This window comes from Falco punctatus, assembly GCF_963210335.1.
Source record: "Falco punctatus genome assembly, chromosome: 10".
NCBI classification, from domain to species: Eukaryota; Metazoa; Chordata; class Aves; order Falconiformes; family Falconidae; genus Falco; species Falco punctatus.
In genome coordinates this window covers 11,022,680-11,040,025 of record NC_137590.1, presented here as the reverse complement: position 1 = coordinate 11,040,025, position 17,346 = coordinate 11,022,680, and the positions used below count along the sequence as shown (strand labels likewise).

Below are 17,346 nucleotides of genomic sequence, written 5' to 3'. Positions count from 1 at the left end.
GATTACATAAGCAATCTCTTGCCCATAGACTAGTTGCATTCCTGTGAGCAAAGCTAAATTTAAAAAATATTATTTAAATCTTTGAGCTAATGAAGGCCAATGGGTAAAGCAATCATTAGAAATATTCTTGATTTCCTATATGAAAAGTATCAAGAAGATTCTGTTCTAGTGCCTCTTACAACAATTTGTAATATTATTTCTTTTTCAAGATCACTTGCTCTATGATCTCTGTCATATGAATGAGGAACATCTGCACTTTCAGGAAAGCTGAATTTTGTACCTACCATAATGTATATTCTACCTACAATACTATAATTCTTTCATGAAAATTAATAAATCTCTTTGATTACACTGCCTTTGCTCAAATGCAAGATTATCTTACATCAAAAACTGCCTGGGATGTTTTAAGGGAAAATATTTGCAACTACTGGTTTTCTCATTTAATCTAGTCAGCATATGGTACCTAAAGCGTACGGTTTGCATTGAGATAAAAGCATGCATGGACAAGAGAGAATAAAAAAATATTTTTGTCCTTGTGGGAGAATTTAAGATATATTGTGCATTTTCAGTTTCTAAAGAACGGAAAACATGTATTACTGAATTTCAGTAAATATAATCATTCTGGTTTATGTGTAGCATTTTGTCTAGCAATCTCAAAGTACATATATATTATAATATATCCATCAACATGGATAGACAATATTATTCTTTTTCTTGCGGTTTAAATATGATACAGTTTTGGTATGTGAGTATTTACTTGAAAATATGCTATTTATTTGGACATCTTTAAGTACATCAACAGAAGCTTGATGATATGTTTTTGTTATTGAAGCTCATTAAAAAAGAAAACCTTCTGTAAGAATAGCTTATCTTCAGGGTGGGTTTAAAAAACAAATTAATTCCATAATTATTTCTTTATCATAAATATATAGTCTTCCTAAAGTCAGGAAAAAATGCTTTGTGCTAGCCATGTATGCCACAAAAAGCAAAATAAACCAGGCCATGAACACTGAATACAAAATCTGTATTCGTCCTCCAACAGTATTTGTTTGACCTGTCTGTTTGTTAACAGGTATCAAGCTCTCTATAGCCCCCAAAGGCCCTTCATTTTCTCCAGTAAACAAAATGACTTTGTCATGTTCAAACCATCAAGCTGATAGTGCAATTAAAGGTAATACACTGTAACAAAAAGATGCATGGTTAACTCACCAGGGACTGTGTAGCTCACTTGTTGAGTGAGAAAGTTATAGAATTTTGCTAGCCTTCAGTAAGCCTCCCTCTTCAATTCTTTAGTGCTCACATTTTTACCATAGTGAGCAATTCTTATGTCTGTCTTCATGCTTCTTAGTAACTCCCCCTGTTTTTTATTAAGTGTTTTATGTTTCCAGCATTTCCAAATGCCAGTTCTCAAAAATCATGAGCTAGGCCTTGGGGAAAAAGAAATCATGAGATTGGCTTAAATCAATATACTTTGATTTCTTTTTATTTGCCTCCTCTCTTTGGAGCTGTAAGGGTACTAGCACTTCAACTCTTCAGGCTTCTTTCCACGACTATAAGAACTAGAAATATAACTTTTAAAAATGAAAGATGAGATTGCTTTGCAATGCATGAATCTAGCAGCTGGAGCTGTAAAAAAGCAAACTCATGGAATATCGTGAGAATTGCAGTTGAATGTGGAGTGCTGTCAAGTTGGAGAGCGCTTAAAGGCTGAAGAAACTCATGTTATTAGAAGAGGTTGCATTGACTTAAAAGAGCTAAGAATTAAGAGCAATAACACTAGGAAAACATCTTTCTATCTGTGTCCAAGTTTCAGCCTTCATTGGAGTGCGCCTTGACGGATGGATGCCAGTAGCACAGCCCAGCACATGTGAACACAGGCAGTCAAAAATTACTAGATTTCCTTGCCTTGCCTATTGCAATTCATGCACTGCAGGATGCTCTCAGTGAGGCACACAGCCAACCTGCTGCAGCACACAAAGTTCAGGCAGCAGAACAACCTCATTAGACCTTCAGATTTGTGAAGCTGAGTGCAGGTTTTGAGTTGCTTCAGACAGTAACACTTTTGAATATGTCAGACCCTGACTTTCTGGTGAGATGGTGATAGGAAATAATTTGTACATCAGGATATCATCTTTTGTAGCGGCTGTCCCAAGACAGTCCACACTATTCCAACAGTGTCTGTCTGACCCTTTCTCATGACTTAAATGCTACAAACTCCCCATCTTCCTAGCAGAAAGTTTTCCCTCATACCTAACCTGTTAAATTAAGAGTCCAGTCTTTCCTGTCCTTCCCATCAGAGGAGAGATTATTCCTTTTCCCTTTGCAGCATCCATTTGCATATCTGGAGGAATATTGTATCATCCTTCAGTCTTCTGATCTTTGAACGAAGCATTCAGATCAAAGGTATTGTATTGTACTGCAGTTTAAAACCAGCTTACACAGAAGCCCGTATTTCCTGCTGGAGTTTTTATTTCCACTGCTTGCAGGGCATGTCCGTCGCCTTTGTTAGAATTAAGCCCCTGCTAACTTGGATCCCTCGTAGAGTGAACAAAGATGCCCTCCCTGCCAATACCTCATCTCTGGCAGTGCTGTTCCTGTCTTACCGCTTTCTGCATTCTTATTTTCAAACTGCATGCAGGTTTTGTTTTTCAGTTTACATTTGGTGTATTTGAACAGACAAACTACTTTTGAAAAGGAAATACTGACAAAATTATAGGGGCTCACATAAGCTAGGTAAACACTGGAAGAAATACTTGTATCACCAAATAAGTAACAGAAGGTAAGCTTTGAACCTAGGAGTTTCCCATGTTGAGATACATCAATGACTAAACAAGAGGTTGATGCTTTACAAGGAGATGAAGACAATTGAGAGTGTGTGTGAAAACAGTCTTGAATTCAGGCACATTTCCCTACAATGGTGCGCATCTTTACCAAAAGTATGCAGAAAGGTTAGTAGTGTGTGCTTTCTAGAAATGTGCTTCTTCATGCTACTAGAGACTGGGACTCCTCTGGGTCAGTATTGTATCGTTGCAGAAAAGGAGGAGCAGAATCAATGTTAGCCATTCCTTTTTGGAGGATTTAGGAGCTAATCCTCCTTTCTCTACACAGTTGTGGGAACGAAATACCTGACAGCACAACTAGTGACTAATTATAAGACATAACCATCATGGGACTTAAGCCATTTGAAATGTGACAAGTAGGAAACAGCTTGGCAGTATTCTGATAGCTTTTCATGTGGAGTACTGTAGACAGCCCTGGGATGGACTGAGGTTAACGAGGCTGTTGTTCTTGACAGCTGTCATTTCAGTAAAAGTTTTGTTGATAGCACCTTTGGAAAGACACTCAAACTACCCTTCGTCATGTATCAAGGCCTTCAATTACAGCGTGTTCAAAAGCTCATCCAACCTTCGCAGCTTGTGTCCTCTCTAAATTACTTTTTATTGTAAACTCATGGTCACCATTTAATGAGAAAATTAATTATCGAAGAGATGATAGAAAACACCACTCAGGGAGTAATCTTTTACGTTTTTTCTGCAAACTAACATAGGACACATCCAGAGAAAAAGCACTGTGGTTCTGCAATTCCTCTAACAGAGCTGCATGCAGAGGGAGAAAATTCAAATAATTTAAAAATCAGACCTCACTGCTGGATGCTTGAGGACTTTGTATTTGTGCAAAACTAGAAGAATAAATTCATAGGATGCTGCTAAATGCTTTGCAGCAGTATTTCAGCTCTGCAGTTTTTCCCTTTCTCTCACACAGTCTGGCTGGGATTCATTTCACCTACTCAGAAATGTCCATAATGTAGGCATGCCTGTGTGAAACAGTGTTTTCAACTTCTTTTGCACTCAATGAAGAGAAATAGACATTTCAAAGGTGATATTCACCTCGACTTGCAGCTGACTACTAAGAGAGGTTGGATGAATCTCACTTTGCAAGCGTGATTGTCCATTAGCTCTTAAAGGAAGTCCAGCCAACAAGTTCAGGTGGAGATACCTGAAACTGGGTACTATTTAACCCTCCTTAGGTGCCTATGCTTGCAAGACCTTTCTCCTTCAGCATTCAAGTGGCTGATACGCATAGGTGCGATGGCCCAGATGTCATATTGTGGCAGTCTTGGGTTTGATACCTTCAAAGCAGCCTGGTGCAAAAGTCAGGATTATTTTCCCTTTTAGGATTTTTGAGTGCTGAGAGTACCCCCAGAGGGACGAAGAGCAGTGTTGTCCTGCAGAGCCTGGCAGGGCATGCTGCCTTGGCTGACTTCTGTTTTATGTGCTGGTGCTGCAAGTACATTATGTCCAAACCTCCTCCTGGCTCCTACAGATCAGCTTTGGTGTCTTGCAGGAGCTAGAACTTTGTCCCCACCACCATCTTTGTGCTTCTCTGAGGAAGCAAAGTTTCTAGCTTATAGTAATGCTTGTAACACTGAAGCCCAGTTACGATCTGCAACCAGCTTCTATAAGCTTGGTATTAAGAGGGCTACTTTTTGTAATATAATTGGAATATTTTAAAATTATCCTCTTTATATTTACTGTAGATCTTAAAGTAGGTGATTTATAATATTTTTTTCCTAATGTTTGAACCTACAGAGGCTCTCATTTACAAGTAATGTGTGTGTTAGGAAGAATCTGGAATCTCAGGGCTGTTCCTTCCCACCTTCCCATTTGCTAGCTGCAAGGCAGACTGACAAAGGAAGCCTTCTTGCCAAAGTTCTGCTGAGAATCTGCACCTCCCATTCCCAGTAAACCTGGAGCAGCCTTTGGCTTCCATGCTGGAACACACCCTGTGAGTCAAGTCAATGATTTGAAAAAAGCCTCTCAGGTTCCTTCTTTCCCAGCATGCAAGTCTTGTATCAAGTCAGAAAGGCTGGGAAGGGGAAAGGGAAGGGTTAACAGAGCTAAGAGCACTAGAGGAAGAGCCATCAGAAGGAGCCCCTTCCAGCAGGGTGGCACTAGCCGGCAGGCTCAGGAGGCAGCATCAATAGCCTCTGCCTGTTGCCCCTGACTCCGTGTGTGGGGAGCTGTCAGGTCAGCTGGTTGGGTCTGCACCATGACAGAGCCCTTGGCAAAGAAAGGGCTGGGAATGAGGGAGGTGTACTTGCAGCTACCAGCTGCATTCACAGCCAGCTGTGTGTTCCCCTCTTCACTGAACACGTCCAGGGTTGTGGTCTTTATGTGAGGTGGATGGTTTTATTACTTTGGCCACTGTATGTTCTTGGTCTCATTTCTAAGTGGCTGCAGGTTCCTGAGGCTGCTCTTTTTTAAAGGCCAGATTTTCTGAGCAGGATGTTATAGGCTGCTTACAAACTGCAACGATTTTGCTTCTAGCTCCTTATATCTATGCTAGATTATCAGATTAAGGCCAAACTGAATAATTTCAGGTCTTACTTGTTCCTCAGTGAGTGCTATAGGTAATTAGTACAGGAAAGACAGAGTCTGAATTTCACTGACATGCTTTTTGGGTTCCTGGCACATCAGTCATGAACCTAAATCACAAGTGTCCCTTGACCTTTCTTGAAAAAGAGAAATAGAAATGCACATGCAGTCCATACCTAGAAAACAATGTGTTTATAAAGCTGCAATGTAGATGGATGTGTCTAGTTAAAACATCCTTCTTCCTATAGGACTAATTGGCTTGATGCCAGTTCTTGAAGAATGAAGCTGTTCCAACATGTAATCAAGTAGCTCCTGAGGGCCCCCAACTGCTGCCTTAATATAGCCATACCTGCCACAGCAACGAGATGGCTTTCATTCTCAGCCAAGCAGAACAATCTCCCTTTGGAGAACAGCAGCTTTGGAGTATAAATGTATTCGGAGCTTTCTCTAGCCTTGGGGGAAGGGAATCCTCACACTATAAACAAATGGAGATTCTTATATCAATTGTTTGTACCTTAATTATTGCAAAGAATAATTAACTAATCCCACAGGGACTTGGAATGGGTTGTAAAGCATGCAACACTTCATCTTTCACTGTGCTAGCAAGCTCAAGATTTTTGATGAAAAGGCATTGTTCTCTGATCTCTTAGGGGATTTAACCTAGATTTCATTAAGCCCATGATAACTGGGTGACACAGAGCACACCAGCTACTTCTGGAGCCTGTGCACGTCTGTATTACGTTGCAGATGTCTGTCATATGCCTAGATCAAAATTAAAAGACAGTGGTGCATAATCAAGATTAGTTGATCCCAACCTCTACCAGCCCTGGGCAGGAATGCTGTGCAAGTAATGCACAGAGATCATCAACTGTACCTTGGTCCTTGGCCTTAGCTGCAACCTTCTGTTACTATTAATTATTATTATTATTAACATTACAAAGACTATGGGAGGGTTTTTTCAGAGTTCCTAGCTGCCCTATTCAAAAAGCAATCTGTTAACTTCTAGCTTCTAACTTCCCACATTTGGCTATTAGGACCGAAGATTTCTACCCACATGCACAAACAGCAAAAGAACAGAGTCTCAAGGAGTTACCCAGTCCAACCCTCCACGCTGTGCCGAATTTACCTACATCACTTGAGACAGACCTTTGTCCAACCTTTCTTAATTATTTCCCAAACCAAAACTCAACAACCACTCCAGATAATTTATCCAGTATTTCCCTGCTCTTTCAGTTAGAAAGTTTCTCCTTGTTGCTCTTTAAGCCCAGGATTTCTTGTTCTCTTGACAATGTGCTTTTTCCCCCATGTTTTCTGCAGTCTTTTGTAAATTTTAATTCTTGTCTTAAATGGAATCCCTCTAGTTCTTTCAAGCTTCCATTTGAGACCTAGGGACCCTGACCTCAAGGACACTAATTGTGATTGCCGCCTTCTGGCATCTTCCAGACAGCTCAAAGTTTTAAGTTACTCTAAAGCATGGAAAGAGTACTTCAGTGGAAGCCTTCCTTGCTTCCTTTGTATGCCATGGTAGCTTCACTTCTTATGTGTCCACTCTGATAACAGTTGCCTTCTCTACCACCCCAGATTGTTGGTGCTGTAATCATTGCAGCTGTGTCCCACTATTTCTGGTTCTGGTTGTTGCTATTAAAGTTGTAGTAATACCTTGCACTTTACTGAAAAGCATTCTGTTTTTTTAATTTGTTATGTACAGGTCCCTGCTATCCTTGTGTCTTCCGCAAATTTTCCTGTTTCACACTCGAAGATGTTAACAGAAATACTGAATGCAACTAGACCTAGAACAGGCCTTCAGGGATCCACTCAATATCTTATTCCAATCTGACAATGATTTCTTGTTAAATCCTCTGTTGGATAGTTTTTCAGCCTCTTACATCCACTGTCGAGTTGCTCCAAGACCAAATTTTTTAGCTCGCCTATAAGAATGTCTTGTGAGTCAGAGTCAAAAGACTTGCTTAAAACAAGCCGTGACAACTGTTGTTTCTCCTCTATCCCTGAGCCTGTTATCCTGTCATGGAAAGAACTGAGCTTGGTTTGACATCATCTGTTCCCAGTAACTGCATGTTTGTGCTTACTCATTTTCTTGTTATCTTCTGTGGGTTTACAAATGGTTTCATTCTTTTGTTTCAGTATCCTTCCAGAAGCTGAAATTTATTTGCCAGACAGTAATTTCCCAGTTCTTCATCTCTTGCTTTCCAGTGGGTGCTGTGCTGGTCTTCTGCCAGAGCTCTGGCCCTTCACTGTCTCTTAGGAGTTCTCAAAACCAACTGCTAACAACTCTGAGATTGCTCTACCTTATTTCCAAAGTACCTGAGGGTAAATAGTATCAAAGCCAGCTGAGTGGAAAAGCCTGTAAAAAAAAAAAAAAAAAAAAGCACTTCCTAGCCAAAACTTGTGCTCTGTTGTCACTTGTGATAGCTGTGTTGGCTCCTGGGCTAGCTGCCTAACTGCTGGGAGCAAAGCAGGCTGAGGTGGGTATTGCTATCCTGGCTGTTTGCCTATGTGTGCCTGCAACACAGAGTTTTATTATTTCCCTTAAGATTATGCCTAAAAACACCAGGATGCCCTTATTTCAGAGATTATGAAAAGAAAATTATTTTTATTATGTAAAGAGACAATAGCTGCTCTAAAGAGTCTATGTCTATAAAGAGAAGAAGAGGAAAAATAATATAACATACATGCAGGAGTTGGAAAGTGCGTGGACAGGGAGAAATGGACAAGCTGGATATAGTCCTTGTTTTATCTGATTTTATTTTAATTTTGATAAAAGGGGAATTCTTGCTACCTATATTTGCTCAGAGAAGTTGAATTCCTGACTGTTACTTTTGACAGTTATAGTTTGTCAGCTAAGACAAAGCTCCTACATACGGGTCTGAGACAAAGATTCCCTACGTGCTTCTTAAGATGTATTTTAAAGCCTCACATGGGTATCATCCATGAAGCCATCCAGCATGCCTTTCTGAAAGTTTGTGATTTCACTAATAGAAACAAAATCTGATCAGAATGAAACTGTGTGTGCACAGTTTTGCTACTTTTTGGGGAGATGTGTGTCTGTAAAATAAACCTGTTCTAGCTTAGAAATATCTATTTTTACCAACATAGCTGCTCCTAAGAGCAATTTTACAGGACCGATTCATCCAAGTCTTCCTAAATCCAGAGGGTACTCTCTCACTAACTCCACTGGGTGCTGAGATAAGCCCCTAAAGGCTCAGGTTGCAATCTGAAGTGAGGTAAAAGCCCTGGTCTGTGAGTTTGCACACATTTGCCCATTCCTCTGAGTGCAGCTGCAGCAGTGTACTTAATGCTGCATGTCAGAATGTACTTCCAAACTACCTTGAAGTTTAGTAAAAATCCATTAAGCACTAAGTTTTCTCCATTCTTAACAGTGAAATCAGTTTAGCGTAGATACGTACTGAAAAGTGAAAGCTCTCTTAATGTGTGCACGGGCACCCATACTCGGTGTGTGCGAAGTAGCTCCAACTTTCTGTTGCTCTGGCTTGTAAGGCTATGCAGAATTGTAAGGGAAGATATGTGCTCTGAACCTGGGCCAAAGCTGGCTTAAAAACTTTAAACCCCTGTGTTGCTCTGAAATAAAACAGTAGACAATTAGGACATTAGTCATAAGTCGAAGGGCTGCTCATCTCAGTGTATCACAAGATGGACAGAGCCAAACTATGCACATGACAGAAACATCACAGTTTCTGTCTGGTTTTTAGAGGATTAGGGCTTTTGAAAAAGAAAAGAATGGCAAACAGGGCTGAGATTTGGGAAAAAAAACTCTTTGTGGTGTACGAGACAGCACGATGCCTAACTGGTTCGCCAAGCCATTCCCTTGTTTTCAGTACCTGTGTTTCCCACAGAAGTGCCATCCATCCTCTAGAGCCTTCCTCAGGCGGTTAGGTTCATGGAAGAAGCAGTATGGCCAGAAAAATCCTCACGGTGGGGCTGTTCAGTGAATTTGCAGAGCTGTGTGGGTAAGGGCAAAACCTCACCTAGGTTTCCAAAGATGCAAAGGAAAGCCAGACAACAAAAACACTGAAAAAGTGGTTTTGGACAACTTTCTGCCTTCCCTATGCAATCATATGTTTCAGATGCTCATGGGCCAGTCTGACTCTTGTTCCAGCTTGTCTTTCAATCGTTAAGACCTTTGTGGGTTGTGGGCCTCCAAATAACTCTTCAAAGCCCTGAGTACCGTGAGCGCAATACTGAAGGCACCGAGTGACCAGTGATCTTTGCTGTTATGGCTGTTTTGAGTGTGGCACAAATGTGGAATCACACACATAAAAGGGACTGAATCAAAATTTAATAAACATTGTTATTCTGTTCTCCAACTTGTGCTCATTGTTTCTTATCTGTGAGCATGCTGAAGCCTGGAGTGATTGAGGGGGCTTGCTGTCATCGCAACTCAGTCTGCTCTTCGTGCTGAGCACTATATGTTTCCCTGCCTGGAAAATTTCAAATAAAATGTCAGTCTGTGCATCTCATTAATCTGCTAACAACTAAGTTAAAGGTCTAGGTGCTTTAAAAATATAACACAGCTTTTAAGTTCAAGGATACAGCTGAGGTTAGAATCCTTTCCTCCTGTCCATCCATCCATCCCATCTGCCAGCCATCTCGCTATAGTACGATTTGAAAACAAGTAAGCTTAATGGAGAAAGGCAATGAGGTTATGCTGGTTAGCTCCAAAGGAGAAAGGTTGGTAGTTGAAACAAAATCAATACTTTTGAAAGACAAAATGGTTATAAAGCCTTTTTCCTTGAAGACATCTGTCCACGTGTCACCAGAAACCACCACTACCTTTGTTATTCATTTGGCAGCATTGCCAACAATTGAGTCTCAGTCTTCAGCCTGTGTAAGCCTAAGAGACTGAACTCCATCTTCTCCTCAAGGAGAGGGGTCATTGCATCAAATGAGTGAGAAGTTGGTGGGGCTCTGAAAAGCCATACTCAGCCTGTGTTGTGAATGGGCACTTGGTCTCCTGGGAAGCTGTATTAGCTTGGACAGATGCCTTCTCCACACATTGTGTGTCATTTCAGTTCCTTAAGCACTCAAAAGACCCATGTGTTTTCTTTCTTATAATCCCGTGTTTATAGATTAATGTGTGTGTGTTTGTGTATGCTCCATATTATTATTTACAGCTAACTCTGTATCCCTTGCTATTTCCTTCTCCCTCTTTTGTTACATTATATACCATATTTTCATGCCATATGCCACTTAAGCTGCACCTTTATGTGTACAAAATGTGTACCTAATTTGCATGCACAGTTACTACCATTGTAGACACAGGCACAGAGTGAGTAGGCATATTTGCATGCAATTATCTGATTTGCTTGCCCAATTGTGGTGATTTGCATATGCAGATTGTGTGCACAGTTGTACATTTACATTTTTAAAAAACTGGCCTCAACGGTTTATTAAAATAGCTTTAAGCTTCCTCTTATAAAATATTGAAGATCCTAGAACCCCTCTGGCTTTTCAGTACTATATCCCCTCAGTAAATGATCTCCACATTTTTATATCCTCTCTCCCCCTTTCTTGTCCAGTACTCAAGAGAGATTTAGTCTGCAGATTTATACATCTATTATTTCAAGGTATATTTGATCTTCTCCATATGCCTCTGTTAATCCACCTTAGCTGTAAGTAGAGAAAAAAAATACCCTTGCTTAACTTTCAGAGGATATTCCACCTATCTGAGCCTTTGTTTTCCATTTAAACTCAGATTTTTTTTCAATAAATTAATACTGATTGAACTGAAAAGATTCCTTTCCTAATAGAGAATTTATCAGTTGCTATGGGAAAATCCAAGCCTCTAATGTGTGCTCTGGCACTACTTTAGCACAAAGGGACCAAATGTGTCTTTGAAAGCATCTAGAAGTTTTTCTGAGCACAAGACCAAGTAAGAGGAAAATTGCCAGTGTGGTTTCTGTGCCTTAAGTTCTTTCACATGTGAAATTTTCTTTACCATGATTTCTCAATCCTAATTTCAGCACCCTGGGATTTAACTTCTCCCACCCTTATGACTAGCAAAATACTTGATAACTTCACTAACTGGATCATATCTCTAGCCTGGAATAAACAGTCCCTTAGTGCTTGGTGCTGCACATACCCCTAATATCTGTGAACCCTGTACTGATAAAGAATTCAGCTGAGCAATCTGTAGTTTTATCAGGCCATATTGAAACCTCAGATATTGCTTGTGCTCTAGACAATTCTTCTGTAATAAACACAAGAGACACCAAGGAAAAGTTGCCATCTCAAAATATACCAAAAAAACGGGATGGGATTTTTTTCATAAGGTTTACAGGGGAAGGGAATGGAATAAAAATTCAACTGCAGGGGTACTTTATAATTGATTATAATAACCCACCTAAAATTTAGTCAGCAAAAGCCTGTGATTTTACAATTATGGTTCAACCCTAACTTACATGAAAACATAAAGCAATCATCTAAGTTACCTGGAGCTCTCAGAAACAAGCTTGTATTTTTCTCACAATGGCAAAGCTGCTGTCTGCTTCCTAAAAATCATCTGAGGAAAAAATTCTCCTATGTATGGCCACAGTGAAAGAGACAAAAAGTATTCATAGCCTCTCTAAATATTCACAGTTCTGCTGCAGCCCAATTTTTCTTCTGGAAAAAGGTTTTCTGCAAAGGTTGCCCAGCAGGGAAGGGAACAGAAGACACAGCATTGTAACTGGCTGGAGGGAACAAGTAAGGTCTTTGAGGTTACGTATCCCATGGGAGCAACAGAAATTCCCATTAAACTGAGTTTTTCTCTGCTTCCATTCTCCTCCCTGTCACATCCGTCTGGAAGCTGTAGATGCTTAGGTAGAACTATGAGCCTGCCACTGCCACCTGATCTTGTCCCCATTCTGACACTCACTCAGTCTCTGGTGTCCTTTCTTCTGGCCACTGGGACCTGTTGCTTCAGGCTCTGAGCTTAGGTTTGATACTGCAAAAGTGTTTTACCACTTTCAAATTGAATTAAACTTGCAAAGAATTTATGAGAATGAAAATTGAAAATCAAAGGCAGAGCAATATTTTATTCCTACCATAACTAGCTGTCCCCTTTCTCTCTTTTTCCCAAGGTGTCTGACACATGGTGAATCATCAGTGCTAACACTGAGACCTGAAAGCTCAGTAGAGGCAGAGGAGAAAGAAAAGCTTAGAAATCACAACAGCCTCCCTACAGCTGGGATGAGGCAGTTGTAAGCAGGCTCGATGGAGAGCATGGCCTGGGGAGTGTAACCTCACCGGTCCATGGGTGGCCTGGGTGGGATGCTCTAGGTTCTCACTCAGATTGTCCAGCTTTGTGCATTTAGTCCCATTCTGCTCTATTTTAAGCCATGTGGAATCCCTCCTCAGGCACTGTTTTGAGTCTTGCACAGTTCACAAAACACTGACAGAAAATTCAGAAATGCACCACTGCATTTGTCTAAAATTCTCTCAGGATTTTGAAAATGCACCTACAGAGTTTTACATCTCTGTGCTTACAAGCTAACAAGTCTAGGTTGGTTTAAAGACTCATACAAAAATGTAAATACCGCTTACAAGGGACTAAGATAGCCTTCAAGTAAGAGCATGAACCATCTCTAATTTTTTGCACTCGGGTCATTCTGCAAATGTTCAGGAAATGGTTGAACAATGTTACTTCCTTGCTCAGCCATCTAGTAAAAGGCTTCTATGGCTTAAACTGGATCTCCCAGCATATCTCGAAGAGACAACTAATGCTAGTAATTGTAACACTATGGTGAGAGAGTAGAGTTTCATTGCAGAAAATTGTCCAGGGTTTCAAAGCTCCTAGGGATGAGCCGCTTCTACTCAACAGTTAAAGGTGATTGAACTTCCATAGGAAAGAGTAAGACCTTCTGACGCTGCAGAGAAATTATGATTTCTTTAAGAAATCTCTCTGGGCAGCATGCCAATGCTTGGGGATTGCATTCATGAGCCCAACCGAGTCCAGGAGCCCCAGACATGCAAACTCCCAAGTAACTTTCAGTGCACTGCGCTGCCTTGGGAGCAACTTTCAACCAATGCCACACTGGTTAGCTACTAAGTAGAAGCAGTCTGGTTTGATTAACCTGGTGCCAGTATGTGCTTTTCTTTGCTTAGGGCAGCTCGCAAAAAGCTTGATGGGCCTTTGAGATGAGGTTTCGCATTAGGAAAGTGGCTTTCTTTGGAAGATGGTGCGGATTTGCCTTGTCCTTATCTCACCATGCAGAGGCAGCCCCTCGGGCCTCGCGGTGCGCACCCTGAACACAGCTGTTCCAGCAGAGGCTTCGGGAAAAGTTTCTCAGTTTCAGTTCCTTCCTCCTTTTTGATTTGCTATAAAAGCACATTCCTGCCCCAACATAAAATCGTTAACATGGACACAGCCAGCATCATTCCTTGCTATTGTTCCCCTCTGCAAGCTTTTAACGGGTTCTTCCTTAGCAGGCAGTGTGCCGTCTGCGTTGCAGGCAGCTGTGCGCAGAGCAGGGCTGGCCCTGCAGAAGTAGCCTTTTTATTGTTGCAGAGTATCATGATGCTGATACTCTGTAGATGCTACTTCTCAGAGGGCTGAGGAGAAGACTCCTTGCAGATTACATGAGCTGGAGCTGCATTTTTTTCCTGAAGTGACAAACTCACTTTCCCTGCTTCCAGGTTCAGGTTGGAAGCAGTAACATTGCTCTGCAGCCACATATTCTCCTCGACTCCACCTGACAGACTGCACTGAGTGTGACTTACTTTGCCTTTATTGCATCACATCGTTTTAAAGTTCATTAAAATAAAATCTGAGGGTTTTTTAATGCCCAAATACACTTTTTAAAGGCCAGTCACAAATTACCTGGAAATATCCCTCTTTGTGCAGGAAATTGTATATAATTATAGCATATTACTGCCAGTCTGTGCCTGCCACTGTGTGTTACTCGGTTCCAGTTTATTTTTGGGTTAGAAGACAGGTGGGGTTTTTTGCAACTCTGATTCTGAAGCATCCAGGACCCCTAAATCTCTGCAGGCTAAAAGCACAGCAGAATTTTAATCATATTTTACTTTTAGGCCTCCTTCCCAGTGCTCCACACTTTGAACAATCATCTTTAAGCAAGTGTCTGCAATTCCCATGGATTTATCCTTAGGAAATGTACCAAGAATCCCCTGGCATCAGAGTTAATCATACTGAATAAAGAAAAATACGTTTAAATCCAGCTCCAGCAGGGAACCTACTTTGGCATAAACTGAGAATTCTAGTTTACCCAGCATCCTGCCTTGCCATCCCTGCTCCACCCCTAAAGATGAAACAGGCTATAAAAACAACAGCAATTTTTATTGTCCAAGGTGAGAGGAAAGCAAAAAAAAGCCAAAACAGCATATATGGAAAGCTTCAATCAGAAAAAAACAACCCAAACATTTTATAATCAAAAGAGGCTTTAGGACAGTGTCGTATGTAAAGAAATGTGTAAATTCACAGTATTGTGCGTAAACTTGAGATTGAAAACTTCCAACCACATCATGAGATTGCACTTACGATCCAAGCATGATCTGCTAATGAGATAATAATGCACACAGAAAGCAGTTTTGCAGTTTCAGAAACTAATGAGCACAAGGTCTTAAATGTGGCCTTTACTACCTTGAAAAGATGAAGTGATTCTTTACTCAGTACAGCAACAGCAACAATATCTCAGGCATGAGATGTTAAAGAAAAAAAATTTAAAGGAAAAACCGGGCAAATTGATCTTTTATCTAAGTGGAAGGAGGGAGTGAGGATACACTGACCTAAATAATGGAAGACTTTGGAACCATGAGGGAATGGATAAAAAATGATTCAGGTAAACCCCTCACATGTACAAAGACTGAGAGTGCAAAACCTGTAATTAGAAGAATGTATATAAAACACCTGGAATGAGTGATGAAGAGGGGCTATTTGAATTCTGAAAGTACCATGTCCTGGCAGCAGGAGGCCTTGAATTCATATTCCCCAAGAAAAATAAGAATTATTTCTAGGAGACAGGCATAAACTGGTACAAACAGGTATATATTTGTCATGAATAAGGCTTGAAATCAAAATGAAGTGACTAAAAGTGTCTGGCCACAAGACTGTAAGCAGTGCTTGTCAGTAGAAGTGAGGGTTAAAACTAACTTGATGAGCTGGCAAAAGGGATTTTCTGGTATAGTTGTTCATTGTGGGTCTGTGCTGTTTAATATCTTCATCAACAACCTGGACAATGGGGCTGGCACGCACCCTCAGGAGGTGTTCATCATGAGAGTGGTACAGCACCAAAACAGGCTTCCCAGAGAGGCAGTGGAATCTCCATCCTTCGGGATCGTCAAAACTCAGCTGAATAAGGCCCTGAGCTAGCCTTGAACCTTACTGGAGCAAAAGACCTCCAGAGATCCCCTTCAATCTATCTTATTCTGTGATTTTATGACTCTATTCATTCAAACATTATAAAGGGAAGCATTATGATAGCTGGTTTGAAAGCTTCTTTCTCAGGGTATCCTCCAAAATACCATCTGAGTGCTCCAAATATGGCCATTCCCAGAAGCAGGGGTGCCATGTGGGGAACGTGAAAGCAAGGTTATATGGGTGGGATATTTGGGAGCTATTATTAACAAATGGGGCTCGTAATAGATGTACTGACTGAGAGGAATTCTGAGGGAACTGCTGTCTCAGAAGACTTAAAGAATGGTCATACAGGAGCTCAGAGGGTAAGAGTGGTTACTTGGCAAAGGAACAAAAATCAGGGTGTAGTGGCAAACAGACAATATTTAAGTGGTTTGTTGTTTCAAGAAAAATGGTTTAATCTGAAGCAGAAATATCCCCAACTTAACAGCATAGACTCATAGAATCACACAATGATTTAGGTTGGAAAAGATTTTAAGATCATTGGGTCCAATCATTTACCCAGCACTGCCAGGTCTGCCACTAAACCATGTCCCTAAGTGCCACAACTACACATCTTTTAAATACCTCCAGGGATGGTGACTCCACCGCCTCCCTGGGCAGCCTGTTCCAATGCTTGATAACCCTTTTGATGAAGAAATTTTTCCCAATATCCAACCTAAACCTCCCCCTGGTACAACTTGAGCCATTTCCTCTTGTCCTGTTGCTTGTTACTTGGGAGAACAGACCGACCCCCACCTGCCTACAGCCCCTGTCGGGCAGCTGTGGAGAGCACCTTTCATGTGTTACTGCATTTTGTTGTTCTTTTCCAAATGAGCTTTCATTTCCATGGCCAGATATACCGGAACGAGCTAGTCTGTTATTTCAAATGCAACAGGGGCTGTCACACAACAGATTTGGTGACCATGATTTGCATGCAAACACTATCATTGTCAAGTTGATAGTTGACTGTTTGACCACATGTGGACATTACATAATGGCACTTCTAAACTATCTTAAAATCTTGCCTCAAAATCTCTTTTAAAATTATAAGCTAGCTGGGTGGTGAGAGCTTTGCTGAGGTTAGAACACATGTATGTAAATGTAATAGAAATGTAATAAGCCACTAAGGACTAAGTAAGAAAAAAAAAAAAAGGCAAAACAAAAAAAAAAAGGCAAGATTTTGTGGTTCTGCCTTTGGCTAGATGTGCTGTTTGTCTGAGTCTTCATCCACATGTCCGTGTCCTGCTCATGTCACCTTCTAGGAGAGGGTGACTCAGTGGCTTCTGGCTATTCTAGGTAATCATTGCTGGAGAAGATGGGCTAAATCAGAAACCCACTACATCACTGTCTCTTTGAAATAGAGGCTTCCTATTCCAGATCAACATTTTGAAAAACTTTTCTTTTCCCTTTCCTTTTGAAAACCCTTTCGCTCTCTTCCACAGCTTGGGGTTCAAATCTATCCTTGCTGTAACTCCAAGGCTGATTTGGCCCGTGTTGTTCCCTCTCTCCCAGCAAAAGACCCAATTAAAGGAGATCCTGACAAATCACAGAGGGAGTTATTTCCTTGCTAAATGCTCTCCCTGGGCTAAATCCTTTATG

The 17,346-nt window shown here is 40.9% G+C and overlaps 1 protein-coding gene across 1 annotated transcript in view; it reads left to right on the top strand.

The window, feature by feature from the left end:
• The window catches only part of ANKRD60 (ankyrin repeat domain 60), a gene marked incomplete at its 5' end in the record, with an annotated part of 278,951 nt that overhangs the window by 233,975 nt on the left and 27,630 nt on the right, over window positions 1-17,346 (top strand).